Source organism: Penaeus vannamei, chromosome 19, assembly GCF_042767895.1.
Source record: "Penaeus vannamei isolate JL-2024 chromosome 19, ASM4276789v1, whole genome shotgun sequence".
Classification (NCBI taxonomy): Eukaryota; Metazoa; Arthropoda; class Malacostraca; order Decapoda; family Penaeidae; genus Penaeus; species Penaeus vannamei.
In genome coordinates, this window is record NC_091567.1 from 36,210,359 (window position 1) to 36,237,858 (window position 27,500).

The following is a 27,500-nucleotide window of genomic DNA, read 5'->3' on the forward strand; positions in this document are numbered from 1 at the left end:
AGAGACAAGGGCAAAGACAAGGACAGGGACAGAGACAAGGACAGAACAGAACAGGAACAGAAACAGGGTTAGACACAGACAGACAGATCCAGAGCCAGAAAGAGTGTCACCGACGGGGACAGACAGGAGTCGGGGACGGGGACAGGGATAGATAGGAACAGAAACGGGGTTAGACACAGACAGATCCAGAGCCAGGGACAGAGAGAGAGACATAGGCAGACAGGCAGAGACATAGGTAGACAATCAGAGTTATGGGCAGACAGACAGACAGAGACAGGGACAGACAGACAGACAAACAGAGACAGGGACAGACAGACAGACAGACAGAGAGGCGAATGCTAAGGTGGTCTGCGTGCGAAGCAAGGCGAGGCGCGGCGTGGGACAGAGCCGGGCGGATGTGGTCATTAAGGAGGGTTTTGGGATGCTAATTGCCGCACTCGCCTCTGCGTCAAGGAGCCTCGGCCGCGGAGCAGGAGTAGGCCGAGGAGTTCGACTTCACTCGCACGACTGGCGGCGGAAGAAAGACTCGCGAGATGAAGCCTCGTCTCGGCGTCTCGGAGCAGTCGGTTAGCGGCGAGAAAGTTGCATCACAGAGCGAGTGAAGGAGGCGGATCCGGGAGGGAGGTGAGGTCCTACTTGTATCAGTTCTTTGCGTCTGTTGCGTTTATTGATGAGTGTATCGGATTCATACATTTTCTGCGTGGGGACTGAGCAGCGCATTATTGCTTTATTGTCGTGTCACATTTGTCAGTTATTTTTTGACGCAGTGTGCGCGGGTTGCGATTGAATGGCCATTGTGCATTGTCTTTTCCTTTATGGCCTTGTACGTTGCAAATACGCATGTTGATTTTGGGCTTGCTGTAGATTGCAACAAAAGGGGGAAGGGGGGGCGGGATTATACCAATGATCGCCGCGTATTATGAGGCTGTGGCCCGCGGAGCGAGTTTCCTCAGCGCTATTGTTGCTGTGTTGCCTGAATTACAGGTGCGATTGGAGCATTCGTAAGATTGGGAGGGCGAGGGGAAGGGCGGCGTCGTGCTTTCCCTCTTCTCTTTCTCCTTCACCTTCTTCTTCTTCTTCTTCTTCCTCCTCCTCCCTCTCTCTTCCTCAGGGGCTGGAGGGATGTAGAGAGAGGCGAAGGTGGCAGGTCAGACACGCGACTCAGCTTGAAGGACCAATCGCTCAGCTCTACGACTCGAAAGGCACCTTTTCTCTCGAGGGATTTTAAGAGGAGGAGAAGGAAAATGAAAGAGAAAGGATGAGGAGGAGGAGGAGGAAATGCAAAGAGAGAGGAGGAGGAGGAGCAAGAGGAGGAGGAGAAGGAAAAGGAAAGAGAGAGGAGGAGCAGGAGCAGAAAGAAAGAGAGAGGTGGAGCAGGAGGAGGAGGAGAGAATGGCACCGCAAGTAAACGCCAGAAGGATTTCGAAGGCCATTGACAAGCATTCTGTTTTTGTTGTTGCCTTATTGTTGATGCGTGTCGCCACAGGTCGTGTCACGGGTGCGAGCGAGAAGGGAAGGCCAGGCCGCTGATGTGACATTTCCAGGCATTGTTGTCGAGGAAAGGAGGACATTGTGCTTGGCTCTGTCTTCATGACGGGGTTTCGAAACATCATAGATACAACCAAGAGGCCATGAGGGTCTAATTTCTTGACGTTGTCGGGGGAAACGCTTTCATAGCTTGCACGGGTTTGATTTTGTGTTTTAATGTTGTCTGTAATATCTCATAGCATGGCGGTGCAAAATACAGAAATAGGGAGAGAGAGGGAGAGAGGAAGAAATGGAGGGAGAGAGAGAGAGAAGACAATAGTCTTGTGATTTAGATATAAACGGAAGGGAAAAGTCGCGATTTTTATTTCTTTCCGCTAGTTGAGTGACATAGACGCCAGAGAAGGATTCCAAATCCTTCCTTTGAAGAGGATGAATTCAGAGAGCAAGCGGACGGCATAAGGAGGAATTCCGATTCTTTATTTATGCTCCTGTTTTCTCTCCAGTTGCGCTCCTGTCTTCTTGGAACGCGCGTGACTTTTTGTTCATAAAGGATCTTTGTGATTCTCCCTTTCTTCTTGTGTAACCTGATTCGGTTTCGGGGAACGCGCCTGAATGTTTGTTTTGTTCCGGATACTATTATCCAGCATTTACCTTAATTGTCCAATTATTTCCGCCTCTGGAAGTGGCTGGCGTCGCTGCACGGTGCCTCTCCCTGGCCTTCGATTCTGGGCCGGCTTTGTTCGCGGTTCTCATCTCTCTCTCTCTCTCTCTCTCTCTCTCTCTCTCTCTCTCTCTCTCTCTCTCTCTCTCTCTCTCTCTCTCTCTCTCTCTCTCTCTCTCTCTCTCTCTCTCTCTCTCTCTCTCTCTCTCTCTCTCTCTCTCTCTCTCTCTCTCTCTCTCTCTCTCTCTCTCTCTCTCTCTCTCTCTCTCTCTCTCTCTCTCTCTCTCTCTCTCTCTCTCTCTCTCTCTCTCTCTCTCTCTCTCTCTCTCTCTCTCTCTCTCTCTCTCTCTCTCTCTCTCTCTCTCTCTCTCTCTCTCTCTCTCTCTCTCTCTCTCTCTCTCTCTCTCTCTCTCTCTCTCTCTCTCTCTCTCTCTCCTCTCTCTCTCTCTCTCCCTCCTCTCTCCTCTCTCCCTCTCTCTCCCTCCTTACTCCTCTCTCTCTCTCTCTCTCTCTCCTCTCTCTCTCTCTCTCTCCCTCCTCTCCTCTCTCTCTCTCTCTCTCTCTCTCTCTCTCTCTCTCTCTCTCTCTCTCTCTCTCTCTCTCTCTCTCTCCTCTCTCCTCTCTCTCTCCTCCCCTCTCCTCTCCTCACCTCTCCTCTCCTCTCCTCTCCTCTCCTCTCCTCTCCTCTCCTCTCCTCTCTCTCCCTCTCTCTCTCTCTCTCTCTCTCTCTCTCTCTCTCTCATTTTTCATGGGTGGGAGAGGCAGAAGGGTAAGTGGGGAGCCTACCTGGAACTCAGTGACAGAACCTGAATTTATGGCCAAGGCTCAGGGTAGGGGAGGACTGGGGTCATTGTGGTCTCAAAACGATACAGTCTCATGACCTTCTTATTCTTTTCCTTTTCTTAGTCTTTTTACCCAAGTACCAGCCCCCCCCCCAAAAAAAAAAAAAATGCGACCGCATAAATCTGCCGAGGACAACGTGGCGGTTAGCCTATAAAAATTGGGTGAATGGAATTGGTATGTTGGGGAAGGGGGCAGGAGGGGATAGGGGGCCAGGTAGTCGATGCGTTATCCTGTTTGCAGCCTTTACCGCTCCGGATGGAAACATCTGTCTGCTGACCAAGAGGAATGCAGGGCGGTAGGCTCCGAACGACGGGCGGGAAGGCGCAGAAGCGAGGGACTTGTGGGAAGACAAGGACAGGCCTGTCTGGGCAGGATCAGGGCCAGGTAGGAGTTGGCGATAGACGAAGAGGGGAAGTAGGTAAGGAGATAGGGCAAGAGGAGGGGTCGATGTGAAGGGAGGTGGAAGAGGAGGGAAAGAGCGGAGAGGAAGAGGCAGTAGGGGGCAATTTTAAGAGGATTGGGAAAGGATTAAAAAGAGAATGGAAGAAACAGGAGGAGGACGCGGATCGGAGGATTTCAGGACGGCGGTGGGAGGGAGGAGAGGGAGGAGAGGGGAAGAGCCCAGGCGGACAGTGACGAGGACGGATGAGGCGGGGGCGATTCCCCAGGGAGGAAAAGAGGGGAAGGGAAGGGAGCGATGTTGCGGGCATAGGGAGGGGGGGTGCGAGGAGTTAGGAGGTCGGGGATAAGGAAGTGGGGGAAGGGGCTCTAAGACTGAACAACCCTTGGGGAAAAGGGTTACTGAAGCTGAAGGGAATTGGGAGGCCTAGGGGACATGATGGGGAGGGCGTCGGAGGAGGGTGTATGGGGAGCAGGTGGGGGGAGGCTGAGATTGGGTTGTGTGAGGATTTTCTTTTCGTTTTCTTAGACTCCACTTCATTATAATTGTTTTTGCAGTTGGTGCGGTTATTATTATTATATTATTATTATTGTTATTGTTTTTATTATTATTATTGTTTTTATTATTATTATTGTTATTGTTATTGTTATTATTATTATTATTATTGTTTTTATTATTATTATTATTATTATTATTATTATTATTATTATTATTATTATTGCTGTTGTTATTATTGATTATAGTGAAGTTATGATATATAATGATAATGATAATAATGATAATAGTAGTAAGGATAATATTGATGATAATGATGATAATTATTGTTATTGTTGTAGGTCTTGATTTCTCTCTCTCTCTCTCTGTCTCTGTCTCTCTCTCTCTCTCTCTCTCTCTCTCTCTCTCTCTCTCTCTCTCTCTCTCTCTCTCTCTCTCTCTCTCTCTCTCTCTCTCTCTCTCTCCCCCCCCCCCCCCCCCCCCCCAGGGTCGGAGCATAGTTTTGTGCGTTGCGTTAAATGGCTGTTTAAGTATTCCCCGTCATTACGCTGTTGCCTCGTCGCAATGAATATTTTAGCTCCTGCTTTTATCCTCGTTGGGGGCGCGGCGCAGGGGCGGGAGAGGAATGGGTGGGAGGGGGAAGGGGGAGGGGAAGGGGTCTCCTTTGTGAGTACACGGTTGTTTACATCCCGCGCGCCCTTTCATCTTCCTCTTCAGCGATTACTTTTTGTTTTTAGCGTCGGAACCTGTAGGGGGGGGGGGCGTGCGGGCGTTGTGTCTTCTAGACCTGCCTCCTTATCCACCTCCTCCTCCTCCTCCTCCCCCTCCTCCTCCTCCTCCTCCTCCCCTCCTCCCCTCCTCCTCCCTCCTCCTCTACTCCTCCTTCCTTTCCTCCATCCGCACTTTTTCCATTTTCCTGTGTAACGTATCTCAGCCACCCCCTCTCTCCCCCTTGGTGTGGATAAGGTTACACGCCGAAGGAGCCTTCCCGGCCGCCCCCTGCGGAGCGTGAGTCAGGAGGCGGCGCAGAGAGGCGGCTCCGCGACGGCAACCCGAGCTCGCCTTCGTCAGCTGTCTCGCAACCTCGTGCTTCGGCTTGCTGGCCCGTCACGCAGAGGAGGAAACACGTGTTGACAGACTGACGTGCGGCGAAGACTGCCATAGAGAAGCAGGGGCGCGCGAGAGAAAAGCGAACGGTAGATAAGAAAAACTGGCAAACTCAGCCAGGAAGATAAGCTGTTAGCGGAAAGAATTAGACACAGGCATTGTGTACTAATATGAGAGAGAGAGAGAGAGAGAGAGAGAGAGAGAGAGAGAGAGAGAGAGAGAGAGAGAGAGAGAGAGAGAGAGAGAGGAGGAGGGAGGAGGGAGGAGAGGAGGGAGAGGAGGAGGGAGGGAGGGAGGAGTAAAGCAAGAAATTAGGATTATTGCAACTCTTTTTTTACTCCTCAACTGTATCGAAAACAACAGAACTTCAAAATCATATGTTTACTTGAATTTCTTCCTCTTTTTCTTTCTTACTTTTTTAACGTCAGTGAAAGAATGCACTGAATTCTTAAAAAAAGGGATTTGATGGCTTTAACCAATCGAATTCCTCTCCGAGCCTTTGCCGAGGCGGAGGGAGGAGGACGTCTGCCCTTTCTCTAAGCCCTTCGCGACGTTTCCCTTGCCCCCCCCCCGGTCTACCCCCCCTTATTGTTCCTTGGTTGGCGGCGACAGCATAGAAGAGGGGGGGCGGCACAGAAAAAGACGTGCATAAGCCTACGTTTTACTTGATTTGTACGTCTGGTACGTGCGTGTATGTGCGTGCGTTCGTGTGTGTGTGTGTGTGTGTGTGTGTGTGTGTGTGTGTGTGTGTGTGTGTGTGTGTGTGTGTGTGTGTGTGTGTGTGTGTGTGTGTGCGCGCGCGTGTGTGTGCGCGCGTGCGTTCGTGTGTGTGTGTTTGTGTGTGTGTGTGTGTGTGTGTGTGTGTGTGTGTGCGCGCGCGCATGCGTTCGTGTCTGCCAGTGTGTGCGCGCATGCGTATGTACGCGTGTACATGAATGAGTGTTTATCCGAGAGTACGAGAGCACGTGTTCTTGGCTGCGCAAGACCAGATAAAAAGTTCACGCCAAAGCGCCATGCGCCGAGGGTCCCTTATCCCGGCGTGATCGAACCGGAAATCTACAACTCAAGTGTTCACACGCGTCCTCCCCTTTCCCTCCCTCCCCCTCCCTCCCCCTCCCCTCCCTCCCCTCCTTCCCCCTCCCTTCGCCTCTTTGGCACTGACTCCTCGCCCGCCATTTATCTGTCGGTCGCCATTAGCTTCGTTCCCCTTGATTTCCACATGCACTCTAATGGGGACGGGAAGCGGGAAGGAAACGGAGAGAGTGACATCGTCTGTCTGTTTCTGTCCATCCGTCGGCCTTTTCCCTCTCCTCTTCCCAGGCGGGGCACGTGCGCTCTCCCTCTCCCTCTCCCTCTCCCTCTCCCTCTCCCTCTCCCTCTCCCTCTCCCTCTCTCCCCCCTCCCCCCGAAAGAGAGAGAAAGACGGCGAGGGAAGTATCGGTTTCGTTGCCCGGAGCGAGCTATTGATTGACGTGCGGGCGTAATTTAGGGGCGGCGCTGCTGGATCCTTATGCCCCGGCTGTGCTGACGGGGCGGGCGGCGGGGGCGGGCAGGAGGGGGCGGGCAGGAGGGGGCGGGCAGGAGGGGGCTGGTAGGGGGCCTCCGGTAAGCGCCCCGCTCCTCAAGAGTTATTTCGGGCCATCGATTCGGCGTTGAAAAGCAGGATGGATGATGGGCTGGGGTTTGTTTCTTTCATTAAGGTTATCGATTATGAGAGGTATTCTGGATTGTTTTTGTCATTGCGGTTGTCACTCGCAGCATCTTTGTCTTCATAGTTGTTGCAGTAGTAGTGGTGGCAATGACTGTAATGAGTTGAGCTCTAATTGCTCATGTTTCTATGAATGTCTGTTACATTGATATTGATTTCGTCCTCTGTGCCGCTCTAATCAGTGTTCATCATCGCCGCCGCCGCCGTTGCCGCGATGACCGCCGCCCCTCCGCCCTGTTATTAAGTCCGTTGTTCCATCGCCTTCGAAGGCAAAGCCGAAGCAATAGGAAGGGGAAGCGGAGCGCGAAGGGAACGGAGCTGTGCGAGTGAAGATATCTGACAGAGCTGTAGAGAGGGAAGGTTGCATGTTGCGGCGGGCAGGATGTAAGTCACGGGCTTGCGTGGCGTGTCCCAGCGGAGCGAGGGTCATGCAAATGCGATCGCTTTGGAGGTCGCTGTGTAATGTAGGCGAGGTGCCGGTGGGGGGGGGGGGGAGTCAGATTTTGTTCTTGCAGTTGCTATTGTTATTTTTGTCGTCGTCGTAACCATCATCATCCCCATCGCCCCCTCTCCCGTCTCTCGTCTTGTAGTCTTCTCATGTTTCTTCTCCCCCTCCTTCTCCCTCCCTCTCCTTCCCTCTCCCTGCCCAAGACAGCCCCCCCCCTCCTCCTCTCAGTATGCACGCAGGACGTGCTTTCGAATGAAGATTACGGCTCCTAATGCGGGCGCGGGATTTTTACAGGGCTGGGGCGGGGCTTACGGGGGATTCCGGATTTTTCTTTTGTACAAGGGCGAAGGCTGTCTCTCCTCGCCTGCCCTTTCGCCGCGTTTCTTGGGCGCCGACGGCCGTTCCTCGCTCTGTGTTCTCGTGCCGTATTTTTATATTATGCGCTCTGTTTATGGCAATCTAGGCTGGTTCGTGTTTTCATCTCCATGTCTTCTTTTTTTCATTCTCCTGTTTCTCTCTCTCTCTCTCTCTCTCTCTCTCTCTGTCTCTCTCTCTCTCTCTCTCTCTCTCTCTCTCTCTCTCTCTCTCTCTCTCTCTCTCCTCCCTCTCCCTCTCCCTCTCTCTCCCTCTCCCTCTCCTCCCTCCCTCCCCTCCCTCTCCCTCCTTCCCTCCCTCCCCTCTCCCTCCTTCCCTCCCTCCCCCTCTCCCTCTTTCTCCTTCTCCCTCTCTCTCCCTCCCTTCATCTTCATCTTCCTTTTCCCCTCTCTCACCCCCCCCCCCTCCAGTGTCCGCTCCCGCCCCCGCCGTGCAAATCGGACATCGCGGCATTCTCGTCGTCCTTGCGCGGCTGTCGTGGTAATTCGGCCGGTCTCGGGGTGGTCGCTGCCTAATTTACCGTGCGAAAAGGAAAGGAAAGAAGGGGAAGTGAAAGACGATAGGTAAGAAAGAAGAGAAAGTAATTAGAGCAAAATACAAATTATGTGGATTTGTATATTGAGTTTTGCATTCCTATGTGTTTTCTTGTTTCCTCCTCCTGCTTCTAATTCGTATGTAAAGTAAAATTGTTGGCAAATGCTGTTGCAAATAGCGGGGCCACGCATGCCACAGCGGGAGAAATATGGCGGGCAGTAATTTTTCCTCCCCACTCCCTCCCTCCCTCCCTCCCTCCCTCCCTCCCTCTCTCCCTCCTTCCTCTTACATCCCTCCTCCTTCGTGGAAAATATTGTTGACATTCGTTCTTAATTTTTGTTTTTATGGGGAGACTTATGAGTGTATGCAAATTTTACCCGTGGCGGACACAGCCTCGGAAAAGATCCTTTATTGGCTTTAAGTGAAGGAGGATCTATGAAGGGTGGGCCCAGGGGGTGGGAAGGGAGGGGTGGGGGCGGACATGTTTTTATTGTGTTGATGGATCTTCGACTTTGGAATTGCCGTGTTGGGGGGAGGAGGGGGGGGGCGGTGCATTTGTGTTAATTACGGAGATGTGAATTCCGGTTTGTTTTTTTCTTTCCTCTTTTATCCCTTGTGAATTTATTTTTACGAGACGAGGCCATATATTTTCGTTGTCTTGGGCATTAATGACCTTTTCCAGCCTCTCTTACAAGTCGAGTGATCTTACACTGAATATATTTCGATCGGTGAGACTGGCCCTCTTCGCCAAGGGTCGCAGGCCTTCGTAAGCAACTTGCGTCCTTTGGATCGACTGATCGCCGAATCCTTGGAGGGGGAAGACAACCCCATGGCCGGGGATTGGCCAATCTTGTATACTTGTATAATATCTAATTTTATATCTAATAAATAATATAATAATAGGTAATATCTAATTGTATAATAGTTTAAGTAAAAACTTGTATAATATAATACTTGTAACTTGTATAGTATCTAATTCATTTGCCTCTGAGTATGGATTTATCTAACAAGCGTCTACCTCTCTTTCTGTCTATCAGTCGGCCTCTGAATATTGATTTATCTAACTAGCGTCTACCTCTCTTTCTGTCTATCATTCGGCCTTTCTATCCCGTTCCGTCTTTTCCTTCGGCTCCCTTCCTCTGTTCGGAGGACGCGGCGCAGAGGGAGCCTGTGGACGCCGTGTTTACCCGCGGCAACTTCCCATGCAGAAGTTAGCCATGCATGAAGTTTGTTCTGCAAATAGCTGATGTAATTGTTGCAGGTGGTCTTGTTGCTGTCCTTGCTTTTTATTTGTTCCTTCTCTTTTTCTTGGACTGTTATGGGTACAATGTTGTTGTGTGATTGGTGTCTATTTTGTTGCTCCAGTTCTTCCACTTCCTTCAGTTCTCCTTTCTTCTTAATTCTCCCCTCCCTCCCAACTTCTTTCCTTCCATCTCCCTCCTCCTCCTCCTCCTCCTCCTTGCCCTCTTTCTCTTATTCATCCTCCTCCTGATCTCTTCCAATTCGTCATCGAACTCCTCCTCGTCCTCTACCTCCTTCCCTCCTCCTCCTAATCCTTCTCTTCATCCTACTCTTCCTTCTCCTAATTATTCTTTCTCTTGATTATTTCTCCCATTCATTGTTCTCCATTTTCCTCATTCCACCTCCATCATCTTATTCCTCCTTCACCCCTTTGTTCCTCCTTCACTCATTGATATTCCTTCCTCCTCCTTCTCCCCTCCTCTTCCTCCTCCCCCTCCCCTCCTCCCCCCCGTCATCCCTTCTTCCCCCTCCTCCTCTTCCTACTACTACTACTACTACTTACCTCTTCCTCCTCCTCCTATCCACCCTCCCTCTCGTCTTCCTCCCTCCGCCCCACTCTCCCTCGTCCTCTCCTCTTCCTCCTCCTCCTCCTCCTCCTCCTCCTCCTCCTCCCTCCTCCTCCTCCTCCTATCCCTTTTTCCTCCTCCTCTCCCTCCCCCTCCCCCAGTCCACTGCTTTCCCCTCTTTATCCTCTTTGCTTCCCTCTCTGTCATCACTTTTTATCGGGCAAATCTCCTTATCCTTTTACCACCTCTAACCATTTTTATCATCTCTTTTTTCTCATTGGCTCTTTCCCATTTTCTCTTTCTTTTGCCATTTTGCCTCCCCTTGCCGTCTGAGTTCGCTGCTTCTATTCGGTGTCACTGTCAAATGTGAGGTTTTTCTTTGTCGAAGTTTATGGTTCTGTAACGTTAATTTGTCGCTGATTTGTTGTTGTTTTGGAAAAGGCTGTTTATCTGTATTGTAATGTGCATTTTTCTACTTGCAGGTGTGTAGAAGCTGCGCCATCCCGGTTGCAAGAATCTTGCAAGCTGATTGGCCTGGAGTTCAAGTTGGCGGGTTGAAGGTACACTGTAGTCTTTGTAGTTTAGTCCTCTTTTATTTCTCTTTCTTCTCTTTTTTGTAGTTTATTTCTCTTTTTATTTCTCCCTTTCTTCTCTTGTGGTGTTCTCTCTTGAGATTACCTTCATGCATCTCGTGACGATTTTTTCAGTTTTCTTATTTTTTCTTCTTGTACTTTACTTTCTCGTTTACTTCATTTGCTTTTCTCTTCCATCTCCACTTTTCCTCACTTACGCCAAGCTCTTTCACTCTTTTCTATTTCTTTCATCGTTTCCTCACTCGCTTTCACTCGTTCCCCTTACCTGTTCTCCTCCCTCTCGCTGGCTCCTCTTTTGGAGTTTGGATTTATTAAAGGATTATTTGCGTCGCTCAAAGGCGTGATGCGGCTTGGGCTTCCCGGGTCTTCGGGCCTGTTCTCCGGAGTGCATTTTCCTGCGGCAGATTATGTTGCAAGGAAGGGAAGGCTGAAAGGGGGTGGGGTGAGTAGGAGGGGAGATGAGCAGGAAAGAGAGAAGGAGGGAAGAGGGGGAGATGAGCAGGAAAGAGAGAGAGAGAGAGGGAGGGAAGAGGGGGAGATGAGAGGGAGGAGGGGGAGAGGAGGGAAAGGGATGAGGGGGGGAGGCTAGGTGTGGGGAGAGAGATGGGGGCGAACCGAGGGCGTGAGACAGTCTGCCACGTGTTGTTCGCCCGAGGGCTGCCAGATGTCACGTGCGAGCCCGCCCTCCCCTTCCCCCCACTCCTCCTCCTCCCCTCCCCTCCCCTCCGTGGCCTCCGTCTGTCCGTGTGGAATTTAATCAAGGTTCACGTAATCTGACGGCATTAATCTTAGGAAGCGACGCAGGATATGGGTACGGAGGCAGCTGACGATGATGCCCGGAGAGAGGCAGGGCGGCGAGGGGAGGGAAGAGGGTCTTGACGCGTCGCTCACAGGAGAAGTTGGGGCGTTAAGTGAGGGTATTTTTCTTTATTATTTTTTTCCGTTTTTTTCCTTTTTTCTTTTCCACCTTTTATTATTGACGTCTCTCAGTCTCCAGCGTAAGTTTCTCCCCTGGGCGCAGCGACAGGGGAGTTTGATGAAAAAGGGAAGAGGGGAAACGGAAGGAGGGAGAGGCGAGGGGAAAGGCGACACGCGCCGTGATGCCGACGTGACTGACAGGAGGAATTCGATGCGGTGGCCGAGTTTTATATCTTGATGGGTTTATCGCACGTCGTCACATTCGCTGTCGCTGTCACTCTTTCCCCTTCCTGTCCCTCGCTTCGAGGGGAAGTCACCGAGGCGTCGTGTATGCTCTTTCACCATCCCTCCTGCCTCTCCCTTTACCCCCCTCCTCTTCCCCTTCGCTTTCTTCCGATGTGACTATCTTTACTCCTTCCCATTCACCTTTTCCTCTTCCCCTTCCGTGTCGTGGGCGTGGTGTGCGAGCAGCAGACTCCGCCTGCTGTCAGTAGACGGCTGACAGAAGCCCCAGGACCCGCCGCCGCTCAGCGCTCCCCTCACCTCGTCATCTGTGCCCCCCCCCCCCCCCTTCGCTTCGCCTTCGCTCCCGTTCCTTTCCATTCCTTCTTTTTCCACTCTCTTCCTTTCATCTGCTTTCTTCTCTCTCTTCATCCATGCTCTTTCGTTTTAATATCCGGCATTTTATTCCCTCGCTTCTTTCTGCCGCGGTTATCTCTTATCGCTCCTCTATTTATCTTTTACTTTATACTCTGTCTCCTCTCTTTCTTAGTCTTCCGTTTTCTACCCATTTCCTTGGATCTCCTTCCGCTCCTTCCTTCGCCCTGCCCCAAGCCTCGCTTATCACCCCTTTCTCATTTCCCCTTTTATTTATCCCGCCATTTCCGGAACAGCTCCGGGCCTGTCAGTCTCGCTAACCTTGACTGTTTTTCTCTTTTCTGATTAAGAAAAAAAATTCTTTGGATTTTTTTTTTTTTTTCGTTTATAAGCGTTTGTGTTGATGTCATTCCTAAAATCTCTTGATGTATACCTCTCGTGATCACGTGGTTCGAGAGGGGGGTGGGGATGTTTCATATTTTCGATCTCAAGTAGAGGAGAGATTCAATCGAAGCTGTACTTGTTTGTTTGTCTCTTGTCCTTTATTGGAAAACTGTTTTCTATTGCTTCTTTCTCTTTTTTCTTTCTTTCACCCGTGGCCTTGTTTAATTTCCTTCTTACTGACACGTTCTTCCTCTCATTCTTTCCTCATTCACTCGTGATCGTTGCCGATGCGTGCGCCATGCTGTCTGGCGGCGGCGGCGCGACGAACGCACGCACGAACGCGGCCCCGAGGAGCGCGAGGCGGAGGCCCGGCGGAGCGGCACGGCATCTTTAGGCGCGGGTTTCCGATGCAACTTTTATCGTCGCTGCGGCTATTCTTATCTCTTTTCGTCGTGGCGTGGAGAGGGAATAGAAGCGGGGGAGGAAGAGGGAGGGAGAGCGACAGGGAGACACAGACAGGCGTACAGAGAGATCCCTCGCTCACCCTCGTCCTTTGACCTCCCTTATCAGAGATGGAGGCGATCTTGCTTATCAGAGGAGAGGAAAGAGCGCGCGAATAACACGTGGCTAGACAGATTGATAGATAGCTGCGTAGAGAAAGAGAGAGATAGATAGAGATAGAGAGAGAGAGGGGGGATCCTTAATGCTCGTTGCCCTTGCACGCGCAATCTCCATCGCATATCTCCAAGAGATGCCCCCCTCCTCCTCCTTTCTTCTTCTTCTTCTTCTTCTTCTTCTTCTTCTTCTTCTTCTTCTTCTTCTTCTTCTTCTTCTTTTTCTTTTTCTTTTTCTTTTTCTTTTTCTTTTTCTTTTTCTATTTCTTTTGCTTTTGCTTTTTCTTTTCTTCTTCTTCTTCTTCTTCTTCTTCTTCTTCTTCTTGTTCTTCTTCTTCTTCTTCTTCTTCTTCCTCTTCCTCTTCCTCTTCTTCTTCTTCTTCTTCCTCTTCATCTTCTTCTTCTTCTTCTTCTTCTTCTTCTTCTTTTTCCTTTTCTTCCTCTTCTTCTTCTTCCTCCTCCTCTTCTTCTTCCTCCTCCTCCTCCTCCTCCTCCTCCTCCTCCTTTTCCTCCTCGTACTCCTCCTCCTCCTCCTCCTCTCCTCCTCCTCCTCCTCCTCCTCCTCTCCTCCTCCTCCTCTCTTCCTCCTCTCCTCCTCTTCTTCCTCCTCTCCTCCTCCTCCTCCTCTCCTCCTTCTCTCCCCTCCTCCTCCTTCCTCCTCCTCCTCCTCCTCCTTCCTCCTCCTCCCCCTCCCCCTCCTTCCCCTCCTCCTTCCCCTCCCCCTCCCCAACTTTTACGCTACAAGATTCTCCGTCACCATTTTCCCGCCATTTGTTTGATATGATTGTTCGCTGCGCAAATTTAACAAAAGCCGTTTTTAATACGCGCGAGATTAGGCAATCGAGGTGTCCCCTCGCTCGCACTCCTCCACGCGAGGGGAGACTCCATGAAAGGCAAACAGATGTATGTGTGTGTGTGTGCGTGTGTCTGTGTGTGTGTTTGTTTGTTTGTTTGCTTCTGTGTTTGTGTTTGTGCATGATGGCGCGATGGGAGTGGAGCCTAGTTGGAGCGGGCGGGGCATAGGCTATGAAGGGAACAACCATGGGGGGGGGGGGCATGCAAGCGTAGGACGGACTCGGTGAAATGCTGCTGGGGCGAGAGGCCAAGTAGAGCTTGTAGAAACGGTTCTGTAGAAAATAAAAAGCGTCCGATGAACACGTCTCTTCGTTCTCTCTCTCTCTGCTTTGTTGTTCTTTCCGAGGACGACGCCTTTCGCGGGCTGGTCCTCGGGTTCAGGGATTCGAGAGGAGGAGAATTGCGCGCGAGGGAGGCAGCGGCTCCAGGGCCCGGGGGCGGCGTGAGGGAGGGGGAGACAAGGAGCAGACGGAGGAGTGCCTGGCGGGGGCGGGGGAGGGAGGGAGGGAAGGAAGGGCGTGCTGGAAAGTGGGCGGGGGAAATGTCAGAGCGATTGCGAGGACTCAAGCCATAGGGCACGGCCGATTAGCAAAAAGGGGAAGACACAAACGCGAGGGAAACGGAAGACATGAGTGATAAGAGATGTTTGCGTTGTTCTCCTGACGAGAGGAGTCTCGCCGAGAAGCAGAAGGGCGAAGGCAAAGGAGGAGGACAAGCCAGCAGTTGGACCGCAGCCCCACGCAGCGGCCGAGGGAGGGAAGCCCGGGAGGAAGAGGACCTGATGGGGGAAGGCTGGTGCCCCTCTGCCCCCCGTTCACGTTCCCCTGTGAACATCTGGTCCGGCGAAGCAGGGCGAGAGATCAGACTGCCCCCTCCCCCCTCCCCCCCGCGTCGCCAGCTCTGGGCGCGACACTAATTTTGTTCCTTTATTTAAAGGCGGGCTTTTAGGGGCAAAGTTTTTGTTGATTGTTTTTGTTCAGATCTTTATTTGCGAAGTTTAAACTGTGGCACTTGGGGAAGCCAGTAACTCACGCGGGGAAGATTTTGTTTAGGGGAAGGATGTATAAATTTTAATTTTTAGCGAAGAGAAGGGGTGGGGGTAGCGTTTAAGGGGAAGAGAGATGTTACGAATATTTTTGGCGTTTTTTGGGGGGATATTACGAATTGTTCATTGTGATTTTCTATAAAAGTAAAGAAAGTCGTTGCTTCACAAGTATTACTCCAGTCCCTGTTGCTTTAATGACGGCGACGCTAATGATGATGGTGATTGTCATTATTACCATTACTTTCAATTAACGTTCCGCTTAATTAATTCCAACAATACCCCCGCTTCTACCCACCGATTAATTGACGTCGGCTTTGGTGGCTTGCGTTGGGCGCCGGGCTTTTAATTGGCGTCTTTTGGCTTTGATTGGCGATGCTGCTGCGGCTGATTGTGGGGCTGGGGCTGGGGGTGGGGGTTGGGGGGGTCAGAAGGCCGAGGGGTCTCCTCTCGCGCGATCGCTTGCTTTTCGTTTTTTGCGCTTCTCTCTCGGTTTCCTCACTTCCTGCCTTCTCTTTCGTCTTTCCTTTTCTTGTCCTTTCTTTCTCTCCCCTTTTCCATGATTCTCTCTCTCTCTCTTTCTCTTTCTCGCCCCCCCCCTCTCTCTCTCTCTCTCTCTCTCTCTCTCTCTCTCTCTCTCTCTCTCTCTCTCTCTCTCTCTCTCTCTCTCTCTCTCTCTCTCTCTCCTTCTTCCCTCCCGTTCTCTCCCCTACTCTTTCTTTTCCCTTTCCCTCCTTCCCACCCTTCTCTCTCATTTTCCCTATCCCTCCGCTTCTCCCTTTCATTCCCTCGCTCCCCCTCTCCCTTCCTCCCTTTTCTCCGTCTTTCCCCTCTCTCAATCAATCATTCATTTCCTCTGCCTTTCTTTTCCGAGTGAGTAATCCGGGTATTCCCTTTCCCTCTCCTCTCATAGACTTGTCTCTCTCTCTCTTCCTCCCCCTCCCTCTCCCCTTTTGGCTCCCTTGTTCCTCCCCTTCGCTCGGTTCTCTCGCTCACCCTCTTCCCCCCTTTATTCCCTTTGTTTGGTTCCCCGCTACCCTCCTAGCGTTTTGTCCGCGCGATGGTATACCTGTCTAATATGTGTGCACGTGCTTTGTGACGTCACTCGCTCCAGGGCATGTGGAGGCTGGGGCTGGCGGAGGGGACGTAGGGGGTGGGGCGTTAGGGCGCAGGGGGATGTTCGCCCCGGCTCTGCTTTCCTTTTTCGTAAAGCCTATGTAGTTCTGTTTATTTCTTTGCTATATATATATTTTTTTTTTCATCGTAGCAGGTGTCGCACGTTAAGATTCCGAGGTGCATGAAGTTCAATGATTCATAATAAGTTCGAAGTTTCATTTACCAGTGGTATTGCACTCATAAAGGCACATCGCCAGACATGCAGATCAGCTGTTGTGGAGACCGGAAGTCATAATATGCACGAGTTGAGAGGTTCGCTCCCGTTGAGAGGGGTTTGGATACGCACCAACACGAGCGCAACAACCGTGTTCTTATTGCCTTTTCTCTTGTCCCGTGTTGCGTGTGTGCGTCTGGGCGCGCGTGCTCGTGGATGGCTTCACGCCAGTGACATTGCCGTTGTACGTATTTTCGATCTGCAAAAAGACCCCCCCCCCTCTTCGGCATAAAGTGCAGCCCGAATTCAACGTCGACTGAGCGCCGAATCCCGGAAACCAACTAGACGGAGGCCTTGTCTTCGCGCGCGCACTTTAACGAGACGAGGAATCGAAGGAGGTTGAGCTGGAGTTTTCGGGAGGAGGAGAAACGGCAGGCGTAAAAAAGAGAGTAGAAATATAACAAAAAAGAAATAATAATGTGAAATTGGCCTTAGGCCGGGATTTGAAGGCGAGGTTGGCCGCGAGCAGCGGAACCAAGTCTCGTCGGAGTTCCTTGATTGCCAAACATTGAGGTGGTGGTCGGGGGGCGGGGGCAGGGGAGGGGAGGGGAGGGTGTGCAGGAGGGGGAATTGTGGTTTTCATTTGTTGGGCCTTGAATTTGTGGGAATTGAATTACTGGAATTGAAATGGATTTCGGAATTCCTTCTCAAACATTTATACCCTTTCCCGAAAATATTAGATCTCGGGTTGGGCGGCGGGTGTGAGCATTGCGCGGCCGCCTCTATTCTTCACCTGAAATGTTGCTTTGTCCCTCGTGTCTCTCTTTTGCTTCAAAAATCCATCAAATCTTCCCGCCAGCCTAAACATAAGCATTTCTTTCATTTTTCCGGCGCCGTTTCTTTTCTCGAACCTTCGAAGAGAACATCTTTTCCTGGGCGAATCTTCCCACGACTCGAGACACCCTGCGCGTTCCTTCCCGCAGCAACGCCCGCGTCGTGGGCGGCGCGAGATGACGGCGGGCGCCTCATTACGTATTAATGCTCGTGGCGGCGGCGGCGGCACAGGTGCTAGTGTGATCCTTCCTCGTGCGGTGCTGCCGAACATAATTACACCGAGCGATAAATGCATATCTGAATGTGTAATGTAATTTGTTGGCTTTTATTAATAATTAGTTGGAAGTGAACGTGTATCGATCGGCGATGGAGGTGAGGAAGGATGGTTTTGTGTGTGTGTGTGTGTGTATGTGTGTGTGTGTGTGTGTGTATGTGTATGTGTGTGTGTGTGTGTGTGTGTGTGTGTGTGTGTGTGTGTGTGTGTGTGTGTGTGTGTGTGTGTGGGCGCGCGTGCGTGTGTGCGTGCGTGCGTGCGTGCGTGGGAGAGGGAGAAAAAGTGAGTGAGAAGGAGAAAGAGAGTGAGAGTGAGAAAGAGAGGGTGAGAGTGAGTGTGAGTGAGAAGGAGAAGGAGAAGGAGAAGGAGAAGGAGAAGGAGAAGGAGAGAACGAGAGAGAGAGAGAGAGAAAGAAAGAAAGAAAAATAAAGCAAGAGGGGAATCTGGCCCCGACGCCCTGAGGCGCGCGGAGGTGCCAACGAGGGAGGAGGCGATGCCGTCTGGTCGAGATGGGCGTCTCTGAGAGCGTCTTGGCATTATTGTTACGAGGCAGCGCGTCGACGAGGAGTCTATCCCACGTGACGCCGCCGCCGCCGCCCCCCTCCCTCCGGGCTCCACGTCGGCGCTTCCACCATCTTGTGGCGCGGATAGGCCTACGGGAGGGAGGCCTGAGCGCGCCGTGATTTTCGTCGGATTCGTCTTTTTAGGCTGTTTGCCCGTTTAAAGCGATCTCCTGCTATTGTTTTCTACTTTCCTTTTCACCCACTGTTTATCTTAGTTTCTCTATTCTTTTCTTCTTTCTTTATCCCTTATTATCTTCTTCCTTCTATCAGCTCGTCCTCCCCTTCCCCTCCCTTCCCTTCCCTCCCCTCCCTTCCCTTCCCTTCCCATCCCTCCCTTCCCTTCCCCTTCCCTCGTCTGCCTTTCTCACTTTCCCATTTTCACCTTCCACCTCTCCCTCCTCCCCTCCGCCCCTGCCTCCCGCCGCCGTAGCCCTGTCCTGCCGAGGGCGGCGCAGAGGCCGGCGTGGCGTCTCCTCCCCGGGGCGCCATGGCGGAGGTTTCTCTTTCTCTGGCGTGTGTGCTCGCCGCCTGCGGGTGGGGCCGAGGCCGCGCTGTGTAAATGCCGCGTCGGCCCTCGCAATTTGCACCTGTTTGCTCTGTTCTACAACTCATTCCGTGGCGTTACCCTTTTCTTTACCTATTTCTCTCTCCCTCGCTCTTTCTCTTCTCTCCCTCGCTCTTTCTCTTCTCTCCCTCGCTCTTTCTCTTTCTCTCCCTCGCTCTTTCTCTTTCTCCCTCTCCCTTTCCTTCTCCCTCTCCCTCTCCCTCTCCCTCTCCCTCTCTCTCTCTCTCTCTCCCTCTCTCTCTCTCTCTCTCTCTCTCTCTCTCTCTCTCTCTCTCTCTCTCTCTCTCTCTCTCTCTCTCTCTCTCTCTCTCTCTCTCTCTCTCTCTCTCCTTTCTCTCTTTCACTACTTCCCTTCTTCTCTTCCCTTCCTCCCCCGCGCCCTTCGTTCGCTCGCGGCCTCGCCATGTCCCTCACATATTTCCTCATCTGTGGGCAATTTCACTGCTCATTTTCTTTTATCTCGGCCCATTACTTCCTCTTCGCTTATTTCCCATTTCTCGGCTCCTTCCTCTTCTGTTCCGTCCAATTCCATTCCTGATGATGAAGTCTAGTCCCTATTTCAGGCTCCCCCCCCCCCTTGAAATAGGGACCATTTCCCTCTCCCCCGCCCCCAGTCCTCTTTTGGCTCGAGCGAAGGGGCCCTCTCTCGCCAGGGGGGGGGGGGTCGACCGAAGCAGGGGGGCTGGATAGCAAAGGGGAGCTTGGTCATGGCCATCAGCCTTTCATAGTATTGTCATCATCATCGTCATCGTCGTCGCCGTTGTCACCTTCATCCCGTCGTTAAAATCGTTTTTTGATTATGATGATTATTCGCTTCATTCCTCACGTCGTAGTCTTCGTCGTCAGTCATTATTATCTGCTGTTGTTGCTTCTGCGGCTGCTACGACTGCTTCTCATCCTTCTTCTTCTCCTCCTCCTTCTTCTCCTACTCCTCCTCCTCCTCCTTATACTACTACTCCTCTTCTTACTTCTCATTCTCCCCTTCCTCTTTCTACTTTTCCTACTCCTCTCACTCTTCAACAGCAGCATAGTATTAATGATAATGGTAATGGTTATCATAATGATACTGGTAATAACAATAGCATTGATGGTGTTGCTGTTTCTACTGCTAATGATGATAATAATTGTGATGTCTTGGCATCTCTATCTCTCTGCATCTTTATCTCCCGGTATGATAACAGCAGCAACAACAATTATATTAAGGATGATGATAATTATGATTATGGTAATGATAATGATGCGATGCGATGATGCCATATCTCTCTCTTCATCTATGTCTCCCGTTATGATAACAGCAGCAACAATGATAATAAGGATGATAATGATAATTATGATAATGATAATAGTGATATCATGATGCCATATCTCTCTCTGCGTCTGTATCTCCCGTTTCCTTCTCATTTATCGAGTCGAGGAAGGACGAGCGAGGTGAAAAGTACCGCGATCGGGAAGCTCCCAAAGTGTGACTTGGTATCATGGAAGGTTCCTTATCTTACCCCCTGCTCCCCCTCTCAGTTCTTTCCCCCATCCCATCCCTCCTTTCCGTTCATCTTCCTTCGCTCCCCCTCCCTTTCCTCCCTTCTCCCTTTCCCTCCGCCAACCTCCCCCCCCCCTTCCCGCCCGCCCCCAAACTAGGTGTCTCGAGGATGTAATTAGCGCTCGGCACAAAGGACCGCGTATGGTCTCGGTGGAGGAGGGAGCGGTAGTGTCCATGTGTCCTGTATCCTCCTCTTCTCTCCCTCTTCTTCCCTCCTCCCTTCTCCCCCTCCTTCCTACTGCGGACGGCACCTCGGAACAAGGCCTCCTGCCGAAGCGTGGCGGCCGCTGATTCGGCGACGCGAGCGGAGCGACGGCGAGGAGGCCGGCGTGGCTGCCGGGGGAGAGCGCGTGGCAGCTAGCGAGGGCGCAGCGAACGGCAGGCGGGACGCCCTTGGGGGCGGCTTCACATTGCCTGTCCTTTCTTTGCTTGTTCGTGTCTGCTCGTTGCCGTGTATCTTTTCTTAGCTCGCTGATTTCTCTCTCTCTCTCTCTCTCTCTCTCTCTCTCTCTCTCTCTCTCTCTCTCTCTCTGTCTCTCTCTCTCGCTTTCTCGCTTTCTCTTTCTTTCTCCTACTCGCTTTCTCTCTTGCTTTCTCTCTCTTTCTCTCTTTCTCTCAATCTCGCACTCTCTCTCTCTCTCTCTCTCTCTCTCTCTCTCTCTCTCTCTCTCTCTCTCTCTCTCTCTCTCTCTCTCTCTCTCTCTCTCTCTCTCTCTCAACTTTCTCCCGTTCCCTTTCTTTCCGTCTTCCTTTACCTTTCCATATCCGTCCTTCTGTCTCTCCTTCCCTCTCCCTCTCCCTCTCCCCCTCCCTCTTTCCTCCTTACCACCACCTCCCCTCTTCCTAAGGGTTGGCCTTGGGAGTCTACAAGGGAAGGCGAAGCGAAGGCCTTGACAGAAGGCCAAGGCCGAGCTGGCACAGGGGGGCGCGGGGGTGGGGGTGGGGGTGCCTGGTGGTGAAGGAGCGGGGCGCTGGGGTTTAGTCATGTGATGTTATTATTTGCTGACGTTTCAGGAGCAACGCAAACGTGTGGGAGGATTCATTCATATTTTGGTAAGACTATTGTCAAAGTAGAAAAGAAATGTCTTTTTGAGGAAACTACATTGCGAAGCAGAAGTTGCTTTGCGGCGGCGGCGGCGAGAGACAGCGCGAGCGTCGAGAGCACAGCCTGAGCAGCCGAGGCTCAAGAGCAGCCTGAGTGTGGGTGAGCGAGCGAGGCGGGTGTGGGTCCGAGGGCAGGGGTGGGGGAGGAAGGGTGTGGGGAGGGAAGCCAAGGGGGTTGGGGTAAGGGAGGGAAAGGGGATTGAGTATGAGTGGAGGGTGAGGGGAAGGGAGCAAGGGGGTGGGAGGGGGAAGATGAATGTTGCAGCCACCATTAATTACTGCAGCAAGTGACACACGCAGGAGGCTCCGCTTCTGGTGTTCCTCCTCCTCTTGGCCGCCTCGGTGGTGGTGGCGTTCAGACTCACGCCCACGCCCACACTCGTATACACACAACACAAACGGACATATGTGTCGGCAAGCTCATGCACGCACACTTCCATTTAGAAATGTGTGTGAATTCATATTTAGACGCGGAAACGACCATGCACGTATACTAAAGTAGTCAGAAGCTCGCGTGCACACAAGCACGTACATAAACACCCATGCATTGTCATTCGTGGATTTGTGAAGATCGGAAGAGGGAGGTGTCGTATTTGAGGGACGGTTGCCAATGCGCCAGAAAAGTTAAATATCGAACGCGTTTGTGGCCATCCCTCTCCCTTCCCCAGCGCCCTGCTCGTCTCACTCGGGCAGCGGGAGCAGCCGGGCGCCGTCGCCACCTCGGTCTGCTTTCGGGAACAGCGCTACGTCATGCGCGTCGGTTCAAGTGCCTTTCGGATAAGAAAAAAATGTTTATTAACGAGAAGCCATTTATAGCCCCCCCCCTCCTCTCTCTCTCTCTCTCTCTCTCTCTCTCTCTCTCTCTCTCTCTCTCTCTCTCTCTCCTCCTCCCTCCCTCCTCTCCTCCTCTCTCCCTCTCTCCCTCCCTCCCTCCTCTCCCTCCCTCCCTCCCTCCCTCCCTCCTCCCTCCTCCCTCCCTCCCTCCCTCCCTCCCCCTTTCTCTCTCTCTCCCTCTCTTTCTCCCTATCCTTCTCCCTCTCTTTCTCTCTCCCTCTCCCTCGCCATCCACCACCCTCACCCCCACCCAGTGTCTCCCATCCGGGGTAGTGTTTATGTCGTGTTCTTGCGCCTTGTAAGACATGCTCCTGCAGGGAGTCTGCAGCGTCATAAGCGAGTCTTTGCGAGAGGATCAATCATGCCGTTGCAAGGGAGTGTGTGTCCCTCTTGCAGAGCACCAACTGTTGCGTCCTCCTCACTGACCCTTCCACCCTCATTTATCAACCCCTCCTCATCCTTTTCCCCTCATTGTACCTCCTCCTCGCCCCTCCCCCCTTCCCTCTCTTACACTCACCCCTCCGGACACCGTTAAATTTTAGTCCTCTAAGAGATTTATGTGTTTGAGTTGTCAGGTTGCACCCTCTCTCCTCCCTCCCCGCTCTCCTCCCTCCCCTCTCTCTCCTTCCTCTGTCTATATCCTTCTTCATCCTTTGACTTCTCCTTTCCTTTTCCTCTTTTTTCCGCTTCTCATTCTGCCCTTCTCCCTCCTCCTCTGCTTCTCCCACTTCCCCTACTCCACGTCCCCTTTCTTTCCTCTCCCCTCGCTGCCTCTGTTTTCGTATTTTGATGGTAGACTCTTCTCTCAGTCTCTCTCTCTGTCTCTCTCTTTCTCGTCCTTCCCCCTCTGCACTTGTTAATGGTTCATAGCGTTTGTCTGTGAATCACCGTTGTTAGCTGTTCCATAATTTGCTTTTATTTTTTCCCCAGTCCTTTTGGCATTTCCTGTAACTTTGTTATTGCTGTTATTTCTTTTTCGCTCTCCCCTTATATTTTTCCTTTTCCTTTTCGCATCTTCTTCAGTTTATTTTTTTCGCATTTCTTTATCTTTCGTCTGTCAGGATCCATTTCCTTTTTTTTCTTTTTGTTTGCTCTTGCTGCCCCCCTCTCTCGTCGCTGCTCCTCTTATGTTTGCTTGTCTCTCCTGCTTCCTCTTCAGTTTCTCTGGACCCTCCCTTTATTCCCTGGAGTTCCATTTCTATCTCCTTCTTCCCCGCCCGTCACTTCTCATTGGTTCTTTTAAGTCTCTCTCTCTCTCTCTCTCTCTCTCTCTCTCTCTCTCTCTCTCTCTCTCTCTCTCTCTCTCTCTCTCTCTCTCTCTCTCTCTCTCTCTCTCTCTCCCTCTCCCTCTCCCTCTCCCTCTCTCCCTCTCCCTCTCCCTCTCCCTCTCCCTCTCCATCTCCATGTCCATCTCCCTCTCCCTCTCCCACTTCTCTCATCCTCCCATCCGTTCTTCCTTTCTTCCTCCCTTATCTCCCTCCCTCCCTGCAACCCTTTACGTCTCTCCTTTTTACAACTTTTACATTCCATTCTTCTCTTCTTTCCCTTTCTCCAACCTGCTAGTTTATTATTATCCTGTGGGCGTTTCCGTGACGTTGCACCCTGTGACCTTACCTCGCTCGTTCTTGCAGACATACCGACTGATTCTGCGAACCCCCCCCCCCCTCCCGGCCGACCCATCACTACTCCCCTCTGTTTCCAAAAATCCTTCCTGGTCTTCATTGCCCCTTCTCTCAAATTCCCCCTTCCCATTCTCCCACTACCACCCTTCCTCCTCATTGCTCCCTTACCCCTTTGCTTGTACCCAGATCCACCCTCCCTCCTTTCCCTATTCCTCCCTCCCTCCCTCCCTTCCCCATTTCTCCCTCCCCTCCCTATTCCTCCCTCCCTCCCTCCCTTCCCCATTCCTCCCTCGCTTCCCCACCCCGGTAGACATTATGGCCCCTGCTCTCCCAGTAATTGGGGAACAATAACAAATCGGGAGGGTTGGAAGGAGCCGGGGGCGCGGCGGCGGAAGAGGGGAGCACCGGGACCTAAACCGGTTAGGGGAAGGTCGCCGGGGGAGAGGGGGAGGGAGGGGGGGAGGGGGAGGCCTTGCTGCCGCCGAAGCCCCAGCGACTACGCTGCCGCCGCCGTTGCTGGACCCGCTGTTCCGCTCCTGCAGCTTCTCGCTCGCGCCTTCTCTGTCTGGCTCTTTGAATCACTGGGCTTTAAGTTTATCACTGGCTCTGTGTCCTCTCCATTAGTCCCGTTTATTCCCCCCCCCCCTTCTCTCTCTTCCTATGTTCTCTTCTTCTCCCTTCTCCCCCCCCTCACCGTTTCCTCTCTCCTTCTCTTCGCTTACCGTATATTCCCTCCTCTGTTCATTACACCCAATTCTCTCCCTCTCGCTTTCCTTCTCTTCTTTCCCCGCCTCCTCTGCCTCCTCTGCCGCCACCCGGGAAAGGGGGCGGCGCCCAAATTGAATTGTTCCGCGTCTGTGTGGATTTGCAGTCTGCTATTTGTGCATAAGTTCTATTACTTGTTCTGCTGTTATGTTGTTCGAAGGGAAAGTTTGGGGGTTCCATCCACACCAGCTTTTTATGAATTTTATTTCTATATTTATTATTATTATTATTATTGATTTTTATCATCATGATCATCATCAATAACATCAATATCATTATTTTAGTTATTAGTTTTTCTACCATAGTATCAACACGGTATTGTTTTTTCCATTCATTATTATTATTATTGTTGTTGTTGTTGTTGTTGTTGTTATTGTTATTACCATAATTATTATTGTTATTATCGTTATTATTATTATTGTTGTTATTATTATTATTATTATTATTATTATTATTATTATTATTATTATTATTATTATTATTATCATTATTACTTTTGTTATTATTGTTATTATTAGTTATTAATATTATCATTTTCATTATTGTTATATATTTTTTTCTTATTGAGAATTGGTTCTTATTTTGTATGTGATTTAAAGAAAAAGACTGGAATACCTACCTACCTCCTCTCTCTTCCCCCCCCCCCCCTCTCTCTCTCTCTCTCTCTCTCTCTCTCTCTCTCTCTCTCTCTCTCTCTCTCCCTCTCTCTCTCTCTCCCTCTCTCTCCTCTCCCTCCCTCTCTCTCCTCTCCCTCCCTCTCCCTCTCCCTCTCCCTCTCCCTCCCTCTCCCTCTCCCTCCTCCCTCCCTCCTTCCTTCCCTCTCTCTTACTTTAATTTTCTTTGTTTCTTCCTTCTTTCTACCTGTAGCACCCTCCCCTATCCTGTGGTCCCTCTCATCTCCCCCGCCCTGTGCCTCGCCACCTTGCCTTTCGCACCCTCCGCTCATCTCGGCTCCTTCGCCTCTCTGCCTCTTCTCCTCTTCGCTTCTTCTGCATCTTTGCCCCTTGCTAAGACCTCTCTTTGCCCCTTCTCCTCCGCTTTTATCTCTACTTCTCTTATTTCGACCTTTCCTTCGGTCTATTAGTCCTATATTATCTCCTACTCCCGGAAAAGTGCGGACTGGCGTTGGGTCTGTGTTATTTGGCCGTTTGTTCTTCCCTGATGTTTCCTTGTTTTCTTATTCTTTCTAGTCCTTTTTTATTGCGTGATTCTTTCAGTCTCCTTTGGTTACCTTTCTGCATCGCGTCATTCTTTCCCTCATTCCTTTCTTTCCCTTTCCAGCTTATTGTGTTGTCTTAGTTTTTACAGGTATCCTGTTATTTTCCTTTTTTTCTTTCTACTATTCTTTTGTCTTCTCCATTCCGGCTTTTTCGATCCATTTCCCTTTTCTTTGTTCTTTTCTTTCGAATTTCCTCTCGTTATTTTTATCCCATTTCGACGTCACTCCTTGTTCTTTCCCGTTTCCCTTAGCCCCTTCTTCTCCGTCCGGTTCTATTCCCCGTTGTCTGTCCTCTCCTGTTTGTTGGCATCCCGTGGGAACGGAGAGCGGGAGGAGAGAAGGAAAGAAAGAGAGGAGGAAATGAGAGAGAAAGAGGGGGAAGGAGGAAGAAGAAAAGGTTAGAGAGGGGGTAAGATGAACTACGAGACAGGGATAAGAGAGAAGAGAAGAAAGAGGAGATGAGAGGAAGGATGGAGAGAAAAGATGAGAGGAGGGAAGGAGAGAAAAGATGAGAGGAGGAAGGAAGAGAGAAAATGAGAGGAGGAACGATGGATGTGTGTGTGAGAGAGAGAGAGAGAGAGAGAGAGAGAGAGAGAGAGAGAGAGAGAGAGAGAGAGAGAGAGAGAGAGAGAGAGAGAGAGAGAGAGAGAGAGAGAGAACATTATGGCATCACTGCACTCCAGTAAAGAAAATGAAAACAGGAGGGAATGGGATGCAATGTATAGGGCGAGATTGCATTAGGTCGTTGCACGGGGCATGAAACGGCGGTCGGCGGCGAGGGCGAGGGGCCGGCGCGGCTTTGCGGATAAATAAAGCCTTAAGCCGCAGGGTGTCACTCGCGCCGCCCGCAGCCCGCATGCATGCGTTTTACGCGATTAATTAAGCCAGTCCTTCGTCTTTTTAAGATTATTACTTATCTTGGCTTTGTTTCTTGTATTCTTGTGTTTTTGTAAGGAATGAACTGGCCAACTTTTATGTGTCAGCCATTAGGTCGTTTCGCCGTGTCGACTCATGATTATCTAGCCTGCATCCTGTATTCATTTACCCCAGGGGGAAAGGGGATTGACTGGCTTCAGGCATAGGTGTTTAGGATGCCCTCTCGTGCATGCCCCATCCCCATGGGCTTAGCCCCCTCCCCTCTAATGGGCTTAGCCCCCTCCCCTCTAATGGGCTTAACCCCCTTTCCCTTTAGTGGGCTTAGCTCCGCCTCCCCTCTAGTGGGCTTAGCCCCGCCTCCCCTCTTGTCGGCTTTGCCCCCCCACCCCTCTAGTGGGCTTAGTCCCCTCCTCTCTACTAGGCTGAGCTCCCTCCCCCTCCTTCGGTCGTCCTTCCTCCCGCAAGATGAAGAATGTTTGTCGCACATTTGTCTCTTTAATGATTTCCCCTTTTCCAGCGTCTTTCGCTTTTTCTTCTAGGGGACGTCTCGAGATATTCTCCTTTCCCTTTCCCCTTGTCTTGAGAGCGAAGCAAAGAGAGAGAGACGTGGAGAGAAAGAAATAAGTCGGCCCCCGAATCGAGCGAACCGGGAAGACACGTTGTCGAGACGGAAGGAACCGCATGGCTGGGAAGGCTCACCAAAACTCATTTGAAAGTTTCGATTCTTATCAAAGGGAAGGAGGGGGAGGGCGAGAGGATGGCCACGGGGGGGGGAGTGGTTGGAGGAGAGGGGGGGGAGGGAGGGGGGGGGTGGGGGAGGGCTGGGGCTTCGGTAAGGAGTCTTAGAATGGATCGGAATGGTGTCGGAACTCAACAATGGATTTCTGGTTTCATTTTCCAGGAGGGGGGGCGGAGGGGGCTGGAGATTCGCCATCAGCGGGATTGAAGGCTTTGGAGAGACAGAGCTGTGGGTAGAGGGGGGGGGGTGACAGGGCCTTGGGGGGATGTGGTGGGGGCGGGGAAGGGGGGGCGTGGCAGACGAAGGCGGCGGAGGCAATGGCAGGGATTGTGTTCCGAATCTCGGGCGTCGAGGCGGCGGGCGGAGGA

General features: G+C 51.5%; 1 protein-coding gene across 5 annotated transcripts in view; it reads left to right on the forward strand.

The window, feature by feature from the left end:
- PlexA (plexin A) overlaps positions 1 to 27,500 on the forward strand; it is a 245,027-nt gene that overhangs the window by 150,915 nt on the left and 66,612 nt on the right. For 2 of the 5 annotated variants that reach the window (XM_070134291.1, XM_070134292.1), the window contains exon 2: positions 10,350 to 10,427. The exons of the other annotated variants lie outside the window; for them this stretch is intronic. The gene's annotated coding sequence lies outside the window, so the exon portion shown is untranslated. The remainder of the gene's footprint in view (positions 1 to 10,349; positions 10,428 to 27,500) is intronic. 5 annotated transcript variants of the gene reach the window in all.